Source organism: Sus scrofa, chromosome 1, assembly GCF_054392235.1.
Source record: "Sus scrofa isolate SSC_HxYL_T2T_F1_AM1 chromosome 1, Sscrofa_HxYL_maternal_Yorkshire_Landrace_v2.0, whole genome shotgun sequence".
NCBI classification, from domain to species: domain Eukaryota; kingdom Metazoa; phylum Chordata; class Mammalia; order Artiodactyla; family Suidae; genus Sus; species Sus scrofa.
In genome coordinates, this window is record NC_139383.1 from 198,511,050 (window position 1) to 198,531,237 (window position 20,188).

At 42.9% G+C, this 20,188-nt stretch overlaps 1 long non-coding RNA gene across 1 annotated transcript; it reads right to left on the reverse strand.

Annotated features, from left to right (window-relative positions):
- Window positions 1-2,570: 2,570 nt before the first annotated feature.
- On the reverse strand, window positions 2,571-19,261 carry LOC146406948 (uncharacterized). The gene is made up of 3 exons (XR_014819885.1): window positions 19,176-19,261; window positions 16,927-17,069; window positions 2,571-4,198 (listed from the first exon to the last, which is right to left on the reverse strand). It is a non-coding gene; the product is annotated as an uncharacterized LOC146406948 (long non-coding RNA).
- Window positions 19,262-20,188: the final 927 nt, after the last annotated feature.

Genomic DNA, 20,188 nt, shown 5'->3' on the forward strand with positions numbered 1-20,188 from the left:
TGCGTTAAGGATCTGGTGTTGCGTGAGCTGTGCTGTAGGCTGCAGACAAGGCTCGGATCTGGTGTTGCTGTGGCTGTGATGTAGGCCAGTAGCTGCAGCTCCAATTTGACTCCTAGCCTGGGAACCTTCATATGCTGTGGGTTCAGCCCTAAAAAGACAGAAGACAAAAAAAAAAAAAAAATGTTGAAATGTGTTTAGAAGAATAGTCATTTGATTTAAAGGATCTAAACACATGGTTCACAGTGTAAGTGAGTGTAAATGTATATTCTGAAGCTTTAGTGGCTAACATTTTGCCCAGTACTTTCTTCTTAAAATAATGAGCTTTTTTTTTTTTTTTTTGGCTGCACCCACAACATGCCTAAGTTCTTAGATCACAGATAGAACCTTCGCCACAGCTATAACCAGAGCTACAACTGTGACAATGCCGGGTCCTTGACTGCTAGGCCAAAAGGGAACTCCTTAAAATAACAACTGAGCATTGATATTGATGCTTCCTTAGCAGACATAGTCTTCTGGCTCTCAAGCAGTCAGTGATACCACTTTGACCCCCATGGAGAATGATAAGTATTAACAAACGTTTTGTCTAAGGAACATGTTCTTCATCAACTTTCTTGGCCATTTAGTACTTAATTTTCCACTAAATATACTCTTTCATGTCTGTTAAATTTGTTGCTGTCAAAAGGATTTATTGCAGTATAAACAGGTTCTCGATAAAATAAATAGTTGTAGATTTACAATAAATGGCCAAACTACCATGTAAGAACTTAATCTCTAGACTCTCTCACATCTGTTACAGTAGCGTTTCCCTGTGCCTTATGTTTTTCATTGACCATCTCGCTGGCTCTGACGGAGCTCTCTTACATCTACTCTAGCTTTTTAAAACAATTTTTTTATTTTGGCCAGGTCCACGGCATGCTGAAGTTCCCAGGCCAGGGATCAAACCCATGCCACAGCTGTGACAACATGGAATCCTTAACTGCTAGGCTACCAGGGAACTCATATTCCAATTTAATTTAATGCAACAATTGCTAATTATACTTTGTTCAAAAATGAAAAATCCAGGAAAAAATGCTAAAGCACAGGAGATAACGGACCCCCAAGCAAAATGAGACACAGAGACATCCCACTGAGAAGAATGTAAGCTCTGCTTGCATATTCTATCCTAGGCTCCACCCATAAACCATGGGCACTCTTCACATCTTCAATTAGTGTTCTTATGATGTAACACCTGAGGAATTTTTTTTTTTTTTTGTCTTTTGTCTTTTTTGTTGTTGTTGTTGCTATTTCTTGGGCCGCTCCCGCGGCATATGGAGGTTCCCAGGCTAGGGGTTAAATCGGAGCTGTAGCCACCGGCCTACGCCAGAGCCACAGCAACGCGGGATCCGAGCCGCGTCTGCAACCTACACCACAGCTCACGGCAACACCGGATCGTTAACCCACTGAGCAAGGGCAGGGACCGAACCCGAAACCTCATGGTTCCTAGTCGGATTCGTTAACCACTGCGCCACGACGGGAACTCCACACCTGAGGAATTAATTCTCCATGTCAGGCTGAGCTCTTTTATTATTTTTTTAGGTTAAAAAAAAAAAAACAAAAAAACTGAAGTAGGGATTTCCATTGTGGCTCAGCAGTAACAAACTTGGCTACTATCAATGAGGACGCCAGTTCAATCCCTAGCCTTGCTTAGTGGGTTAAAGATCCAGAGTTGCTGTGAGCTGTTGTGTAGGTTGCAGATGTGGCTTGGATCTGACATTGCTGTGGCTATGGTATAGGCTGGCAGGTGCAGCTCTGATTCAACCCCTAGCCTGGGAACTTCCTTATGCTGTAGGTGCGGCCCTAAAAAAAAAAAAAAAAAAAAAAAGAAAAAAAATGTCATACTTAGAACAGCTAAAATAAAAATAATGACATTACCAAATGCTGGTGAGAATATGGAGCAACTGGATTTCTAATACAGCCGTCTGAAAAATAGTTTGGCATTTTCTTATCAAACTAAAAATGCATTTACCATAAAGCCCAGCAATTATACTTGGGTATTTATCCCAGAAAAATAAAAACTTAATGGTACATGGATATGTATGCAGATCTTTCTAGAAGCTTTATTTCTAATAGCTAAAAATCAGAAACAACCTCACTGTCCTTCAGGTGTTAAACAAGCTGTGATACATCCTACCATGGACTCATACTCACAATAGAAAGGAATGAACCACTGATCCATGCAAGAACTTGAATGGATCTCAAGAGCATTATGCCGAGTTTAGAAAGCCAATCTCAAAAGGTCACATTCTGGATAATCCTATTTCTGTAGTATTCTAAAAGCACAAAATTATAGCTATGTAGAACACATTGATGGTGGCCCTGGGGTTAAAAACAGCAGTGAGTGCAACTTTAAACAAGAAGTGTGAGGGAGTTCCTTGATGATGACAAAACAGTTGTGTATCTTATGTATTGTGGTAGTGATTATATGAATCTACACAGGTGATAAAATTACATAGAACGACACACACACACATGCACACATGCGCACACGAGTGCAATTTCCAGGTTTCAATATCACACACCAACATTTTGAGTTCTTTGGTAAATTGTTTATTTCTGTTTCATTACACTATAGTTATGTAAAATGATGACGGGGGCGGGGGGGACTGGGTGAAGGGTACTATTTTTGCACCTTTCTGTGCTTGTTTATCTATCTATTTCTTTTTGGCTGCCCCTGCAGTATGTATAAGCCCCTGAGTCAGGGATTGAGCCCGAACCACAGCAGTGACAATGCTGAATCCCTAGCCATTAGGCTACCTGGGAATTTTGCAAATTTATTTTCAAATAAAAAATTAAATGAAGAAACAAAAATATATTTGCCCCTTTTATGTTGTATCTGGTGTTATATCTGGTAAAGAAAGGAAAAGTAATGATCAAGGGATATCACATTTCAGGTATCTTTTTCTTCTTTCTTGTCTGTATTTCCCCTTTGTTTTGTGGTGAGAGTGTACTATTCACATACGAAAGACAGGAGATAAAATAAAGCTTGGACCGCTAATGTCAAGGTGGATTGAGGTGAGGGAAGAAGCACCAGAGCGTGGCCACTAAAAAGACATTAGCGACTGTATTTTTCTGTGCTGTTCGTAATGCGTGCATAATGTATGACCCCCCACACACACTGCTCCCCCTCCCCCGCCCATAGGTGCGTGATGATAGTCTACTGAATGAAAGAATGAATGTTCAAAATGTGCTAGACAGAATTCAGAGCAGATGGAAAGAGAGGTTCAGAGAGAGAGAGAGGCTGGAAAGCCAATAGGTAGCAGCAAGTAGAGTGGCTTCCTCTTAAACCAGGGCATAGAAATGGAATCTGTTTTTTAAAAAAAGGACTGATAATCTCTAAATGTGGAAGAAACCTAGACCAAAACTGTTTAGACCAGGCTTAAATGCCAAACAAAGTCTCACTGACTTCGGAGAATAAACCATTTGGACCATTAACACTTCTTGGGACCTGAAAAGCCAAGCTGGTGTCAGGTTGGATGGTAGCTTTGTATTACAAAGAGCTGAGTGCCTATAAGACATACTGGAGCCCTGCCAAGCAAAGGCAGCATTCCTTAGAGGAAAGACCTACATCCTAGACTCCAGGAAAATTCCTCGTCTCTCAGAGTCCAACTGTGTAAGCTTCAAAAATGACTTGAGGGTTTACTTGGAGTAAGTCAGTACCTCAATCCCAGGCTGAGGTTAGCTTGTGATAGGGGAAGAATGGAAATGGATCCTTGGCTGGGCCTCACCCACATGAGATTGTTAAACAAGGCATAGCCTTAGCCCACGGGCACTCCTGCTTGCCACACCACCAGTGATCATTTGCACCTTGCCTCAGCGCCTTTGTGGATGCAGGTGAGAGGCTCATCCTGTGTTCCATCTGTGGCGTGGGCTCTTCATTATTCACATGTGTCAACCACACAGGCACATCTCAATGCTGTCTTCCCTCTTGTAGTAATTGTCATCGTGTAAACAATCTAATCTGCGTGCTAATACATGTCATTTCACTGAGCTGACAGTAATGAATCTTGAGTGTGCCGTGCTTCTTTCCCAGGTGGGGGGCGGCAGCGATGAGCATCAGCATCTGCGGCCACACAGAGTCCATGGTGTTTTTAAGGTCTTCGGAGGAGCACTTCCACTTTCAGGTTAGTAACCCCTTTCCTTTGTGAATTTTAAGTGAAAACTGTAATAAAACATACAGTCTGTTGTAATGGAGAAGCAGCAGACTGTAATTCAACGAAGAATTGCGGATTTTTTTTAATTAAAAAAAAATCTTTTTTTGACTGCACCTGTGACATGTGGAAGTTCCTAGGCCAAGGATCAAACTCCAGCCACAGCAGTAACCTAAGCCGTAGCAGTGACAATTTTGAATACCGTAACTGCTAGGCTACCAGGGAACTCTGAATTACAGATTTTTAGAATAATATTTGGAACACTTTTTACAGTTGAGTGCTTATTTCTGGGAGCGAGACTTGATGAGCTTACCTAGTTTTACCAAATAAGCCACCCAGTTTTACTCTGAGTCTGTGGTCAGTTGTCTTTCATTGTCAGCCTCCTAGTGGAGACATATACTTAGATGCTTGAATCTTCTGGTTCCAACCCTTGTATTTTACAGTTCAGAGAAACAGAGGCCACAGATAGGAGGGTCAGAGCTGGTCTCAGAACTTGCCCCATCCTTCCCATTGCAATGACATTTCTCCCAGGCCATGCTCTTTATTGATGTGCCACCTTTAGAGGCTGCAGGACCCCAGAGGACCAGGGGCCAATTATTAGGCATGAGGCCAAGGGAACAGTTAGAAGTGATACTACTTTGTGGCTTATAAAGCTGCAAGAAATGATGGCAGCAAAATGTATTCATTCAATCCATTCAGCGATTAAAAATCAAGTACTTTCAATGTTCCAGGAGTTTAGGATATGGAAATGAACAAAGTAGCAAAAGTCCTCATCCTAGCTTGTTTGGGGAAAAAAAATCTGAAAAGGAATGGGCATATGAATGTGTATAACTGACTTATTTGCTGTATGCATGAGATTAACACAACTATATTCCAATAAAATTAAAAAAGAAGGAAGGAAGAAAAGAAAAGAAAGAAGGAAGGAAGGAAGAAAGAAAGAAAAAAGAAAGAAAGGAAGAAAGAAAGAAAAAAGGAAGGAAGGAAGGAAGAAAGGAAGGAAGGAAGGAAGGAAGGAAGGAATTTGCTCAAGGTCATGCAGCAAGTAAATAAGCAGCCCACGATTCAGACTTGGCTACTTGGCCCTGAATCCCTGCTCTGAACCCCTATACTTCACTGGCTGATTCATGACTGAGGTTAGAGTCATAGTTTCCTTTTTTTATTCCTGTAAGCAGCAGAAGCCTACCTCTTTTTTTTTTTTTTTTTTTTTTTTTCCCAAAAACGAACTTCCATAGTTCCCATTGTGACTCAGTGGAAATGAACCTGACTAGTATCCATGAGGACAAGGGTTCGATCCCTGGCCCCGCTCAATGGCATAAAGATCCAGCATTGCCATGAGCTGTGGTTGCAAGACATAGCTTGGATCCCACATTTCTGTTGCTGTGGTGTAGGCTGGCAGCTGTAGCTCCAATTCGACCCCTAGCCTGGGAACTTCCCTATGCTGCAGGTGCAGCCCTAATAAGCAAAAAATAAAAATAAAAAATGAAATTCCATGTGGAATCCCCAAAAATAAACTAATAAAAGTGGCCTGTTCCGGATGATGAGATGGGAAGGGCGGGAAGATTTCTGTCACAGCATGTAAGGAACAGGATTAATATATGCCTGCTTCCTAAAGAGCCCCCAGTCCATTACGCCTGGCACCCTGTAAAAGGCTTTAGAAAGAGCTGGAGTGGAAGTATGGAAAATGGGAGAACAGACGTGTCTAGGTGAGTTCTGGAAGGTTAGAGACATTGTAGTATTAGTACCAGCAGAATAACTCGGGATTTTTCAGTCTGTAACCTCACAGTGTGTGTTTTGGGGACATGTCCCCATCCTTTCAGAGTAACTGATGCTGTGGTGCTTTTCTGTGACTGATGGGAGACAGTCTTATGGGAGGGAAAGGGGGAGCTTGAAGGCATATTGAAAACCTGGGGATGCTTTTCTTTCTCTCATGATTCCTTCTTTTGCCTCCTGCTTTGGCCCTGCACAAGGGAGCTGCAGCCACTGCCAGAAAGAGGCCTCCCATCTCTGATGGTGTGCGTCCCTTTGCACATCCACTGAGGTCAGGTTTTACAGACTCTAATGACTGCTATGGCAGTAGCCAGGAAACTTCCTTCTAGTGGCACCATTATTTCATCATCTCTTAAAAGACTAGAACAAATATTACTCCTAGTCTTCCCCCCCCGCCCCCCTGCCCCAAAGTTGCCAGATTCAGAGGGCAGTGTCTGGGGTATTTTGTTTGAGAAAGTCCTGGAATGGAGCAGTTTACAAAGTCATCTTGCTAACCACTCCCCCTGCCCCCCTTTTTTTGCAACCACTCCCATCTCAGCCCTCAGTAATCTGGCTGGAGGTTTGGCGATCACCTGCCCAGGCCAGTCTGGAGGTGGGTTTCCTGGGCTACCCCTCCAGATTCCTTTTCACTGGTCTCTGCTTTGAATTGTTAATTTCCTCTCTGAAGGCACTTTCTGACTTTGTTAGCAGGTCTGTCACTGTCTGGCTGCTTGCAAAGGGCGACTGGTGCCAATTAAGTGCCAGCATTGTTCGAGGCATAGGAGACACAAAGGGGAAAAGATCCTTTTTCTAACCTAAAGGTGCCCATAGTTTAGTGGGGAGACAGCCAGGCAATGGGAACAGGAAGCAGTCTGCCTCATCTGCTTGGGGGAAGCGGGGGCGGTTTCCAAGGGGGTCAACCTAAAGCTGAGACTTGGGAGGAAGGAAAGGCCTTCAGGGATCTGTGCATCAAGTTGGAAGAGAACCATCACCAAGGGCTTTGCAGCACATGTCACATGCCTTGTTTAAGGCGTTTGTCTTTGTTACTGAAAGAGAGGCCCTGGCTTCCTCCTCCTGCTTCTCCATCATCAGGGCAATCAAAAGTCTTAGTTTAAAACTTGATCATTGCTTTCTTTGTATTCTTGCCAGAACCCCCTTGAGAATCTGTGCTTTTAAAAAATTTCACTTTCCCCTCTTCCCCACCCCATCTCACCTCCAGGAACAAGTATAGTGACTTTGCCAATTAGCCCTAAATAATGGGAGCTGAGTTGAACAATGAAAGAATAAAATGGGATAAATGATGTAAAAATAAAAGTTGGAAAGTAGCTGGCCAGATTCTGGAGAGCCTTCAAGATCAGCCTAAAGAGTGTGGGCTTTACTTGGTAGCAGAAGCAAGAATCTGATGCAGTAAAGACAGGTCAGAACTCGAGATAAGTTTTAGGCCATTGTCAGGATGCTGTGAAGAATTAGTTGAAAGCAGCCAAATAAAATGAGAACTGCAAGAATATTTTATTTTTTATGAGCCATTGTAAGACATACTTTATTTGCCACCAGAAAAGAAAAAAAAATGTCAATTTAACTAAGGCATCTTTTGATTTTACATAATTTTTTTATAAAAATTAAAAAAATTTATTATAGTTGATTTACACTGTTCTGTCAATTTGCAAAAATAATCTTGAGGAGAACAGATCCAGAAAAACCTATATTAATGCACTGTTTTCCACATGTGTGGATATTAAGAGCACCACTCAGTCTGAGTTTCGAGGATTCATTGAAATAATGCAAGAAAAGTACTTAGAACAGTGCCTGGTGCAGAGCACTTAATAAATATTACTCTTCATTATTATTATAAAAGAATGATTTTCTTTTTTGCATTGAGATAAGGTCAACTGATGTACAAATACTAATTGTTAATATATGCATTGATGATTTGTTGCCCGGTAACTATGATTTTTGAAGTGACAAACTCATTTCAGTGTTTGCCTTTTAATTAGAATGGGTATTTCAGCATTTTAAAATTCAGTTTTGAAGGTACCCCCCACTGAGCTGCAGCATCTCAGGCCCAGCAGGGGTATACTATGATTTTTTTAAAAAAGCCAGCTAACAATTAATGTCATAATTTTATATTTATCCTGCTAATTACAGCAAAGACAAACCCCAGTTTGTCCACGGCTGTGCAAACAAACAAAGAAGCCTCAGCACCAAGAGGCAAGTTACTTGCAAATTTGCATATTAATTACTGTTTACCGCCTTTGCCCCTGTGGCTGATTACTTCTAACAAAGAGCAGATGTATACAGTGGCTTGGATTGTCTGAGACAACCTGAAACGCAGCCCGCCACTCTGCGCAGGCTAGGAGAAGTCCACTGAGCTTCCTAGTGGTGATGTGACCAGAAGTGAACAGTCCACATTGTGGCTCCAGGGATCTTTATGCAAAGAGACATTAAGATTTCTGAGATGCATTTTAATAAAGAAAGAGAGGCAACAAACATGGTCCTACAGATTCTCGCTCAAATAAGGTCCATCTTTGCTTTAATGTACTTTGGAGAAGTATTATTGATGTGTGCTACACAGTGTAAAAGGTAAGATCTATTATTTTCTGTGCTTTGAAAGATTACCTGTATATGAAACTCTGATCAAAGCACCCTGGAACCAAAGATTTCCTAAGGCTCATGAATATCCTTTTTTCCTTCAATTTTGGAGCCAATTGCCAGGGGGACAGGGTGCTCTGAGTGGAGACAGAGTCCAGTCCTGTTTTCTCCCTGTGGTGTTGAATGAATTGGGACACCCTTATGTCTAACTTGGGCAGGGAAGTCTAGTGTGTGTTGGAGAATTTTAATTTGGTTGTAATTGGAGACAAAACCCACATTAGTTGATTTAAAGACCCTGAGCCTGAAAGACATTCTTTGTGCTCACAATTCAGAAAAAGCAAAAGCAGCCTCCTCTTGAGATGAAGTCCTGTCCAAAAAAACCCTTGATGGAGGCAAGAGAAAAGTCAATGGAAAAATTTTAATCCTGACATAAGCATAATACATTATGCATGATAATCTTCAGAATTTGAAATCCACTTAAAGGCAATCATCTGAAAAAGCAGGGGCTGGTTTACAAGGTAGACTTCAGCTTCCTGTAGTTGTTAGTGAAAAATGTTCCAAGTGTAAGAACAGAGCAACTCCCCTCTGTTTTTAATCTCTAAAAGAAGCAAATACTTGTAATGTCTCAACAGCCACTCCTTAGGAAAGTCACAGTAGTATGACAGTAATAATAACAACAATGATAGCTAACAGTTATGGAGTGCTTACTCTGTTCCAGGCACTTAATTTGCATGATCTCACTTGATCCTCTCAATGAGGAGAGTTATATTTTTTTATCCCCATGAAAACAGCTGAAGAGACTGAAGCTCGGAGAGATTAAGAAACGTGCCCAAGATCATAGAAGTAGAACGTGGCAGAGTTGGGATTTGAACCCAGAAAGATTGACTCTACAGGTGACCATGCTAGGCCCCTTTATTTTATACGTTAGAAAACTAGTTTATTTTCCTAATGCCCCAAGTTTTGTTGTAAAGTGGGAATTCTATCCCAGCTTTCTGAGCTCCAAAACTCATTGTCTTTATATTCCTTCATGCTACCTTCCTTATTTAAACTAAGCATTAGATTTAAAATATCCTAGAGTTCCTGCTGTGGCTCAGTGGTAATGAACCCAACTAGTATCCATGAGGATGCAGGTTCGATCCCTGGCCTTGCCTGTTGGATTGAGGATCCAGCATTGCCGTGAGCTGTGGTGTAGTTCACATATGTGGCTTGGATCTGGCGTTGCTGTGGCTGTAGCTGTGGCTGTGGCTGGCAGCTGCGGCTCCAATTTGATCCCTACCCTGGGAACTTTTATATGCTGTGAGTGCGGCCATAAAAAGCAAAAAAAAAAAGATTTAAAATATTGTAATATCTTAGAGCAGAGGTCAGTTGATTTAACTCTGGCCTGTGGGCTAAATCTGTCCCCTACCTGATTTTGTAAATAAAGTTTTATTGGAACATAGCCATGCCCACTTGTCTAAATGTTTTCTATGGCTCTTTTTGTGTTGAGTCGTTGTGACAGTCAGTGCAAGGTCCACAGCCTGAACTGTTTCCTGTCTGGCTGTTCACAGAAAGAGTTTGTTGACTGATGACATACAGGAGACATTTCTTTTCTTTTTCCTAACTAACCTGTGGCCCAAGACTTCAGCAGCAGCATCTTTAAGCCAGAGAGTAGGTGTAGTGATGACTTGCCCAGCTAACTGTGCTTATTTTATTTTATTCTTGCTTTTTGTCTTTTTAGGGCAGCACCCATGGCATATGGAGGTTCCCAGGCTAGGGGTCGAATCGGAGCTGTTGCTGCCGGCCTACGCCATAGCCACAGCAATGCCAGATCCGAGCTGCATCTGCGACCTACACAACAGCTCATGGCAATGCCAGGTCCTTAACCCACTGAGCAAGGCGAGGGATCGAACCCTCAACCTTGTGGCTCCCAGTCAGATTCATTTCCGCTGCGCCATGATGGGAAGCGTGCTTTAAATAACTGTGCTTATTTAAAATCTGAGAGATGGTCTGGGGCCAGGAGAAGGGGCCAAGTGAGTGCCAGGACAGAGGTGGCAGGCAGCTTCTTACCGGCTTTTGGTGCTTTCTCTCTACCTGTCCCAGGAGCCCAAGAAAAACTAGTCCCAGCTCTGTCCCCAGCACTTGGAACACTGCCACAGATATAGTGGGCACAGCGTGGATAACTGCTGAATTAATTGTCAGAAACAAAGCTTGCAGTTAGACCAAGGATTCTGTCTCTAGTCTCAGGATGGAGTTCCAGCTCCTTAACCTGGCAGTTAAGATCTTCGCCCCTGCTCCTTTCCTCCCACCAGAACTCATTTACCTTTGCAGTACTTTCTGGTTTTTTAAAGACTTAATTCCTGACCATTTGCCCACTTGGGAAGGTCAGGTTTACCAGGTGGGCCAAATCACAGCTGGGCCAAGTCAGTCCTCCAAAGAGGACTGAGGGGATCAAAACGATGCTTGTGATGTGCAAAAGAACCTGTAGGGGGGAGAGACTAGAGGCTAAGGGATCAATTAGGAATCTATTTGAGGTGATAATTGTGTAGCCAAGGGCAATGAGAATAGAGAGGAAGGGACAAATTGGAGAGAGATTTGAAAGGAAGCATCTTCAGGAATTTGATGACTTAGTGATCTGAGGGATGAAGGAGAGAGAAGCATAACAGAATGAGAATTTTAGTGTCAGGACTAGTAGTTTGTGTCGTCATTGACAAAAATAGATACTCTGGGGAGAGAAGCAGGGTAGAGGGGATGAGACAAAGTGTATCTGGAGTTAAGTTTGGGATTATCCTTCTGATACCTTCATGGCCTGTGTGGAAGAGGACACGTGCCCTTAATGTCACTCTCAAGGTGATGCCCAGAGATTTTGACCTAATAAGAATGGACAATCTGACTGGTTCATTCGTTCCCTCAGCAAGTGTTTATTTGGGCAGCACAGTGTGCCAGGCACAATTCTAGGCCTTTGGGATATATCAGGGCCTGGATGAACAAAATGAAGATCCGTGCTTTTACGGGACATGCATTCCAGCAAGAGAGACAGGCAATAAATAATGAACTTAATAAATAAGTAATGTATATAATGTAATGATGTGTTAAGCGCTATGGAAAAAAAGACAAGGTAAGGCAGGACAAGATGGACTGGAGGCTCAGGGGCAGTGAGGGCTTTTGCAGTTTTGAAGGTGTTCCCAGGCAATACCTAGACCTTTTTTTTTTTTTTTTTTCTGTCACTGGTATTTGTTATTCATCTCCTGACCAAAGCGACAAAAGGAAAAATGGTAGGGCATTGGCTACTGTGTGATATTTTAATAAAGATTCTTTGTTTGCCACATCTGGAGGCAATTTCAAAAAAGGGAAACAGCTCATGGTTCCCATTTCCTGAATGAGTAGCGCTGCGATGAAATTCAGATGAGTCGAGGCTGATAATTTTCAGCAATTTAAATGTCGTTGCCTTTCCTAGAAGGAAGAGCTTTGTTTATAAATAGCTGGGCCAATAGAAAATGTAGCCTCATTATTCACATTCTTCTGATAGGCTCCCAGTCCAGACACACAGGGCAGAAAGGATATACAGAGGCTGGGAACATAAGCACCTAGCTTTGGGGTTTTGTTCTTTGTGATGAGATGGGGAAAAGGTGAAGGGCTAATTTATTTCTATTTTTAATTTATTTTATTGAAAACATTTAAAAAATCAATTTGTAGTTGATTTACAGTGTTGTGTCAATTTCTGCTGTACAGCACAGTGACCCGGTCATACATAATATATACATTCCTTTTCTCATACTCTCTTCCATCATGTTCTATCCCAAGAGATTGGATAGAGTTCCCTGTGCTGTACAGTAAAGGACTTCTTTCTCAGGAGACAGATTGGACAGATGACACACTTTTTGTAAAGACCAAGAATCTGAGCAATTACCTAGTGATGCAGAGGAAGGCAGCCATCTCTGCACGCTTCCCTTCTTGGATTATTAATGATCAAAGCTCTGCTTGGGTCACATGCTAAGCAGCTTTCAGTTTTCTGTGTTTCTTCAACGGGATATGATGGGGCAAAGATCCTCTTTAATTTCCACTGCCTTCCATTGCCAAGATGCTTACTGAGGGTCCTTAGAGGAGAGGAGATTATTATTATTGTTATTATTTTGTCTTTTTAGGGCCGCAGCAGCAGCAGCATATGGAAGTTCCCAGGCTAGGAGTTGAATTAGAACTGTAGTCGCTGGCCTACACCACAGCCACAGCAACGAGGGCTCCAAGCCGCATCTGTAAACTACACCACAGCTCAAGGCAACGCTGTATCCTTAACCCACTAAGTGAGACCAGGGATCGAACCTGTGTCCTCATGAATGCTAGTCAGATTCGTTTCCAGTGAGCCATGACAGGAACTCCGAGAAGGGATATTTAAAAAGAAAGGAGGGAGAAGAGAGAGATGACTCTTTGGTTGGGACAGTGTCAGAAGGCACAGTTGATACAGATTAAGAGAGTGGTATGCATTGTGATTCTGAAATGGCCCCAGCTCTATTGAAAATGGAGAAACTCAATTCTTTGGTGTGGAAATGAGCTAAAGAGGGGAAGGAAAAGGTGAACTTGGAAGCTCTGGGTTTTTTTTCTGTGCTGCTTGTTCTAAGCCAGTGAAATCCCCTGGGTGCAGGGTGCAGCGTGATGCTTGAAGGGACGGACAGCCATTGTCCAGCAGACCCAGGAGTCCCACCCCTTGTGTGGACCTAAGTGGCTGCAGCCAGAGGAGTTGGCAAGGTAAGATCTTGGCCTCTTGGAAAAATCCTGGGAAGAGCTCAGCATCAGTCCGAGCATATCTGGGTCTTCCAGATACAGGTTCAGGAGGACAGACAGAAGGGCTTGAAGGGGAACAGTGGGGAAAAGTTTTAATGTAAAACTTTCTGCGCTCAGAGAAGGGGGCTTACATGCATCCATCTTTGGAAAGGAACCGTTCTCAGTTAGAAGAGGATCTATCTTCAGTGAGAATGCATTGGTTTAATATTACCTTTGCAATTCCTACCCCTTGCACCTACCCAATTCAACAAACATTTATTAAACTCCTAGTAGGTGCTGAGGGCTCTGTGAGGTGCTACAAACTATCATGAAGGAGGAAACTGGAATTAATGACAAAATGAAAGGAAACCAGTTTTTGGTTTTTGGTTTTTTTTTTTGTTTTGTTTTGTTTTTGTTTTTGTCTTTTGCCTTTTTAGGATCGCACCTGCGGCATAGGGAGGTTCCCAGGCTAGGGGTCCAATCAGACCTGTAGCCGCTGGCCTATGCCACAGCCACAGAACCACAAGATCCGAGCTGTGTCTGCAACCTACACCAAGGCTCAATGCAATGCCAGATCCTTTACCTTTCTCATGGCTTCCATCACTGGAAGCCATGAGAAAGCATGGATCCCACGTTAGTGATACCCTTATCTGTCATTCTCATCCTTATTTATGAACATACAAACACACACAGATGTGCTCAGGTAGAAATGCCTTTTGGTAGAAACACCCAGGGCTCTTTACACAGTGCCAGGGGCCTGGCTGGGCTACCCTGAAGTGTCCTCTCATTGATGAAATGCTGATTGAGTTGCTTTGTGCTCCATACAGGACCAGTGGGTCATTTTCTGTTTCTTGTCAGCTTCAAACAGGCTGGGCTGTCTGAGTTTGTTTTAACTCTACTGACCCCAAATGCCTTTTTCTAGAAATGGAATGGTTTCTCATTTTCCTGTTTCCTCATACTGTCCTAAAAGGCACAAACTTAACAAAAGATGTTTCTGAAAATGGAGCAGACTGGAAACATACCCAATCATACCCAACTTTGTTTCTAAATATCTGTTTATAGAATTTTCCAAAATCCTTCCTGTTCCAGACAGGGAATTCCATCTCAATCTACCATGAAAGGCTGTCAAGTTAAAGGAGCATTTGGTATCTGTTTTGTATCTGGCTTTGTTCTGAGGGAGTTAGAGGAAGTAGGATTTGTCCCTGCCCTTGAGGAGTTTAAAGTCAAATGGAATAAGAGGCAACACTAATTAAGCCAAGAATTTACTTCTGAGTTTTCTTGGCTTCAGTATTTCTATGTATAATGGCCAAAAGGGTCCATTAGTTTTAATCTGTGTAACATAATAGATTTAGTTCAGGAAAAAATTCTCTCTAACCCAAATAAAGGAACCCAGTCTAGACACTGGGGATACTTTAACTGATTTTCAATCTAATTTCGCTTACCTAGTTCATTTCCTAATAATACTTTGTTCCAGACTCCATGACTGAATGTTAAGCCTTAACCCAGTCCTGCCACCTTCCCTGGAGAGGTAAGGCTGCATCAGGCATGAAGCCAGCTCTCAAGGAGCTCGCTGCCAAGCTCAGTAGGTGAGACAGAACACGAGGGGAAAAGTCATTGGTGCACAAGAACAATCAGACCACGGGACTAGTAACTGGGGCCTTGTCCTGAGAGGCTGGGGGAATCATTTCACTGCTTTTCTTCATGGTGACTTCACCTCCCCCCATCATGATGTACTGTGAGGATGGTGCGAAATGCTTTGTGCTGTTTGAATGGAAGATGTATTATGAAAAGTCTGTAAAAAGTTTTTGGATAAGTTTCAAAAAAGTAATTGGTAACGATGATAATGATATATAGCACTTATTGAGTGCTTATTATATGCCTAACACTAAACTAATGATGCAAATACAACTCTAATCTGTACTTTTTTTGGCTGTGCCCATGGCATGTGGAATTTCCCAAACCAGAGATCCAACCTGAGCCACAATGTGACAATGCTTAATCTTTAACTGTTAGGCCATCAGGGAACTCCTGTAGCTCCACTGGTCCCCAACTTATCAAAGTATTAAGTTCTAAATGGTCCCTGTTCATAATCTGTTTCCAACTGTTAACCTGGGTGATGGTTTCTTGGGAATTCATTATACTATTCTTTCTACTTTTGTGTTTTGAAATTGTCCATAATAAGAGGCCTCGCAAAAAAAGGAAAGGTGAAGAAAGAAGGACGTCAACTGTTTTTCAGTATTTATTTATTCTGAGCCAGATCCTTCAAATACTATCTATGAATTAACAGTAATCCCATTTTACAATAAATCAACTGAGGCTCAGAGAGATTAAAGGACTTTCTTAATGGAGTTGAACCCTGGCCAATGCTTATGCTCTTTCCAACAGGCTACCTTGCTCTACTGGTCCATATGGTTTTATCTTGGCTGCCCCAACTGCCAGTGGGTGGAATCACTGTGCTACTCTTCAAAAGTCTCTCAGACCTTCTTATATTTCAAAACCTGATAAAGTGTTCTGAAAACAATATGATATATATGTTAGGAAAAAATTCAAAGCAATATATGAGAACCGGTAAAGCAGTGGTTAATGATCATTTTTATCTGATTGGACTGTCCTTAAATGTCCATTCTCTGTGTGGGTGTGCACATGCTTGTACACCATTTGGGACTTTGTGGTAACCAACATTTATTTCCAGACATCTCACAACCTCTCTATAAATTTAGATATAAGACCCATTTTACAGATGAGAAAGACAAGGCTGAGAGAGGTCCAAGGTGGCAACAGTGGTGGATGGTGGGCATTAACCAGCCATGGAATGTGGAGTGTGGGGTTCAGATCCAGCCTGGTCTGCCCCTCAGTGGATATCCTCTCACCATAACAGTGAGTCCTATTGGAATCAGGTTCTTTCTTCTTTGGAAACAGCATCTATTCAAGGCTAGAGAGGGTCAACCAAATTGCTCCATGGGGCCTGGGAGGGGGCAAAGAGTTGGGTGTAACAAAATGGCAGCATTTCCTTATCATTAGGCCAAACTCCCTCCACTGTTTGAATTTAGTCTGCAAGGACAAACTGAACAGAAGCGAATTGTCCCATCTGTTGTCAAAAGTGTCCTCCCTGACTTCAAAGAATCCCGCCCTGAGGGCGAGTCCCCGGGGTGCAGAGGGAGATGGAAGTGGAGCCCCTGGGCCTCCTGTCGGCCGCCTGTCTCTGGGCTGGAGCCACTGCCTGTCATTCCCGCTGACATCTCTTTGAATCCGAGGCTCTTCACAGCCCCAGCCTTCCCTCAGCCCAATGCTCCCAAGGCCCGATTTCTGTTTGAAGTGGATGTGCTACTCTTCACACGCTGTGGAGGGTGTAGGTGCATCGGGATTAGAGGAAGTGGCTCCCTGTGGGGCGAGGCCACGTAAGCCCCGCGGCAGTGAGCGCTTTCAGCCACTCTCCGGGTGATAATGGCATTCTGGATTTTTCCACAGGGGTCCCTAGGCCCCCAAGGGATCTTAATTAAATTGATGTTGTGGGTCTTTTAGGCAAACACCGGCCCAGAACTTAGGGTGCGGGCTTGTTTTGAGTTCTGGTTTCCCCCTGGCCTCAGAGAGGTGAGGTTCATAGGAAGAAAGAACGTGAAAGAACTAGACCTACTGTCTAAATCCCTAAAGCAAAAGCCTCTGCTCTCACCTGATTAACCCGGAGCTCTCCTGCTGAACATCACTGGTCCTTTCCCTTTGCTGGTGTAGAAATGACCAGGAAACCACACTGGGAATTGCCTGCAGCTCCATGGATTGCAGGGATGCTTTCTCTTCCTCCTTTCTGAGAGCATTCTGAGGAAAAGGTAATAAAGAGATCTGTAAGGAAATTGGTTATCTTAAGAATTAATCACCCATGCTAGTTACTACCTTTCAGGGAATGATAGTTAGATGAGAGTTTTGAGTTATTTTGCTATAGAGCAAGTATCTCTCTATAGACATTTCAAATGTAGCTCTAAGGAGAGTAAATATTTTTTTGAAAAACATAATAAAAAATTAAATGTAAGATCTCTTTCCCTGTAAAAAACTTGGGTTTTATAAAGGCTGGTGATTTGGGTGATTGTGATTTCATTTGAGTATTCCTTTTTGGATAGGATCATAGAATATATTTGCTTTGAAAATATTATATTGAAAAAAGGAAAAATGAAGTGCCATTTTAAATATAATATTAATAATTATATTTACTTGTTAAGATGGTACAATTGGGAGTTCCAGTCGTGGCTCATCAGAAATGAATCTGGGAGTTCCCGTCGTGGCACAGTGGTTAACGAATCCGACTAGGAACCATGAGGTTGCGGGTTTGGTCCCTGCCCTTGCTCAGTGGGTTAACGATCCGGCGTTGTGGTGTAGGTTGCAGATGCGGCTCGGATCCCGCGTTGCTGTGTCTCTGGCATAGGCCGGTGGCTACAGCTCCGATTCGACCCCTAGCCTGGGAACCTCCATATGCCGTGGGAGCGGCCCAAAGAAATAGCAAAAAAAGACCGAAAAAAAAAAAAAAAAGAAATGAATCTGACTGGCATTCCTGAGGACGCAGGTACTATCCCTGGCCTTGCTCAGTGTGTTAAGGATCCCAGCCAGCAACTATAGCTCCAATTCGACCTCTCACCTGGGAACTTCGATATGCGGGTGCGGCCCTAAAGAGACAAAAACAAAACAAAACAAAAAAAAAGAATAGGGCCTACTTTAAATTGGAGTTCCTGCCATGGCATAGCAGAAACGAATCTGACTAGGAACTGAGAGGTTGCAGGTTTGATCTGTGGCCTTGCTTAGTGGGTTAAGGATCCGGCGTTGCATTAGCTGTGGTGTAGGTCACAGACTCGGCTTGGATCCTTGCTGTGGCTGTGGTGTAGGCCAGCAGCTGTAGCTCCTATTGGACCCCTAGCCTGGGAACCTCCATAAGCTGTGGGTGTGGCCCTAAAAAGAAAGAAAAAAAAAAGACACAATTGGATAGAATTAAAAGAAATATTAGCTTCCAAGGATATTTTATATTGATGCCTTTCTCTCTATTCTTAAAATATGAAATTATTTGCACATACTCCTGCAAATTGTGGCAGTTGTTTCATAATTTGGAGATACATATGTATATATCACACATAGATGTGTGTAGTTATTTAGTCAGTGCCAGTTTACCTCCTAGACCTTAGCTCCATGAAGGCAGGGACCAGGCATGTATGAGGTACTCAAATATCTGTTGGATAATCACTCAAAGAGTTACAATAAAATGATGACGATATATGTTTTTCTCCTATAAGAATGCCTGCTTAAGTTTTTTTTTTCTCTTAATAGAGACTCGGGTTATAAATTTGGATTTTGTTATTTTAAGAAATCACTGGGGTTCTCTTGTGTCGCAGTGGGTCAAGGATCCAGTGTTGTCATTGCAGCAGCTTGGGTTGCTGTTGTGGGCAAGGGTTCAACCCCTGGCTGGGAATGTCCACATGCGTGGGCCTGGCCAAAAAAAAAAGAAAAGAAAAGAAAAGAAAAGAAATCACGAATACTTATCTACAAAGAAATATGACTTAAAATGTTCTTTGGATTGTTAGATCAGATGTGTAATAGTATGCCGGTTCAGGAGTATGAGACCTTCAAATAATTGGCGACTGGTCCAATAAACCAGAGTAAAGGCAAAAATCCACTGAATATAATTATTTAAAGAGGGCACTTGTCGTTGAAACACTTTTACATTTTGCCTGGGGGTGAAATCACCCTAACCATTTGAGAGTACCAGGGCAAGCAGTTCTAGAGGTCTTGCACAGTTGCTATGCTGCACCTTCCATCTGTAAAGGTGACCAGATGAAACGGTAGAGCTAAGGGGCTGCAGTCCAAGGCTGGTGGAGACATCAGTGATGAAGACCGTGGCAAATGCAGGTCACTGCCAAGCAGATGCCAGTGTTGGGAACTCACGGTGCTCTGAGAAGCCTGAAGTTCTTCCTGAAGAACTCACTCCCCAGCTTCACGGAACTCCCTGGCACTTGCTCCTTCTGCAGAAACCTGGTGACGGGAGCTTCTTTAACAATACTGAAAAAGAGCTCAAAGACAACCTTTTCTTCCAGGAATACGGATGCCTCTGGTTGTGCACGAGCCAGTGAGGGTAGAAGAAGCTGCTTCACAGCCTTGCAGACAAGACCAGCATTGTCAAGAGTTCGCTGTTTCAGCTGCCATTCCCCGGTTCCCCTCTGCCCTCAAAGGATTTTTAAAGTGGTCAGAGCCATGTTGCTGCCCAGTTTTGCTACCAACTTTCTTTTCTCTTGATCTTTTGTTTCAATGTCTGCTTTCTTTCCCCTATGTGCTCACTGAAGCCTGATTGTGGGGTCAAGCTATAATTAGTTTATATATGAAGTTTAATTCACTCTGGCTCTTCTGGCATTAGACTCAAATGGGCTTTGATGTCTGGCTGGAGCTTTGATCCCAGTCCCTCGAGTGGTGGTCATCACCCCAACTCAAAGGATTGCCCTTTATTTTTTTCCCTCCTTTTCGGAGACAGCTTTTCCCAATTACATCATTTGTGTTTGTTTGGCCATAAAAGCTGCAAGGCATCATTTTGTTGCTTTGCTCTATAGCAAAACGTGCAATTGATGCTCCTCACTTTGCTTGGCTGCAAAAGAATGCTCCCTGCTGGATAAGGCATTTGTACAATGATGCTCAGACTTTGCGGGGGTGCTGTTGGGAGTTGTTCTGCCCAAGGGCAAAGCGTTGGACTGTGTGATCTGAAGGACCCTTCCTGGCTCTGTCCAGGAAATATCTTAAAGCATCGGCTACACAACTGTGATCTATTCAGTCAAGACTCCTTTTTCATGCTGGCAACTTTAACTTACTCTTCATATCCTCCAGGCAGCAGATCCACCCTGTCTTTCATGTCATACTTTCTGAGTGTTGATTAGCAGCTTTTTTGAGAGGACAGAGGCCTCCAGGGAAAG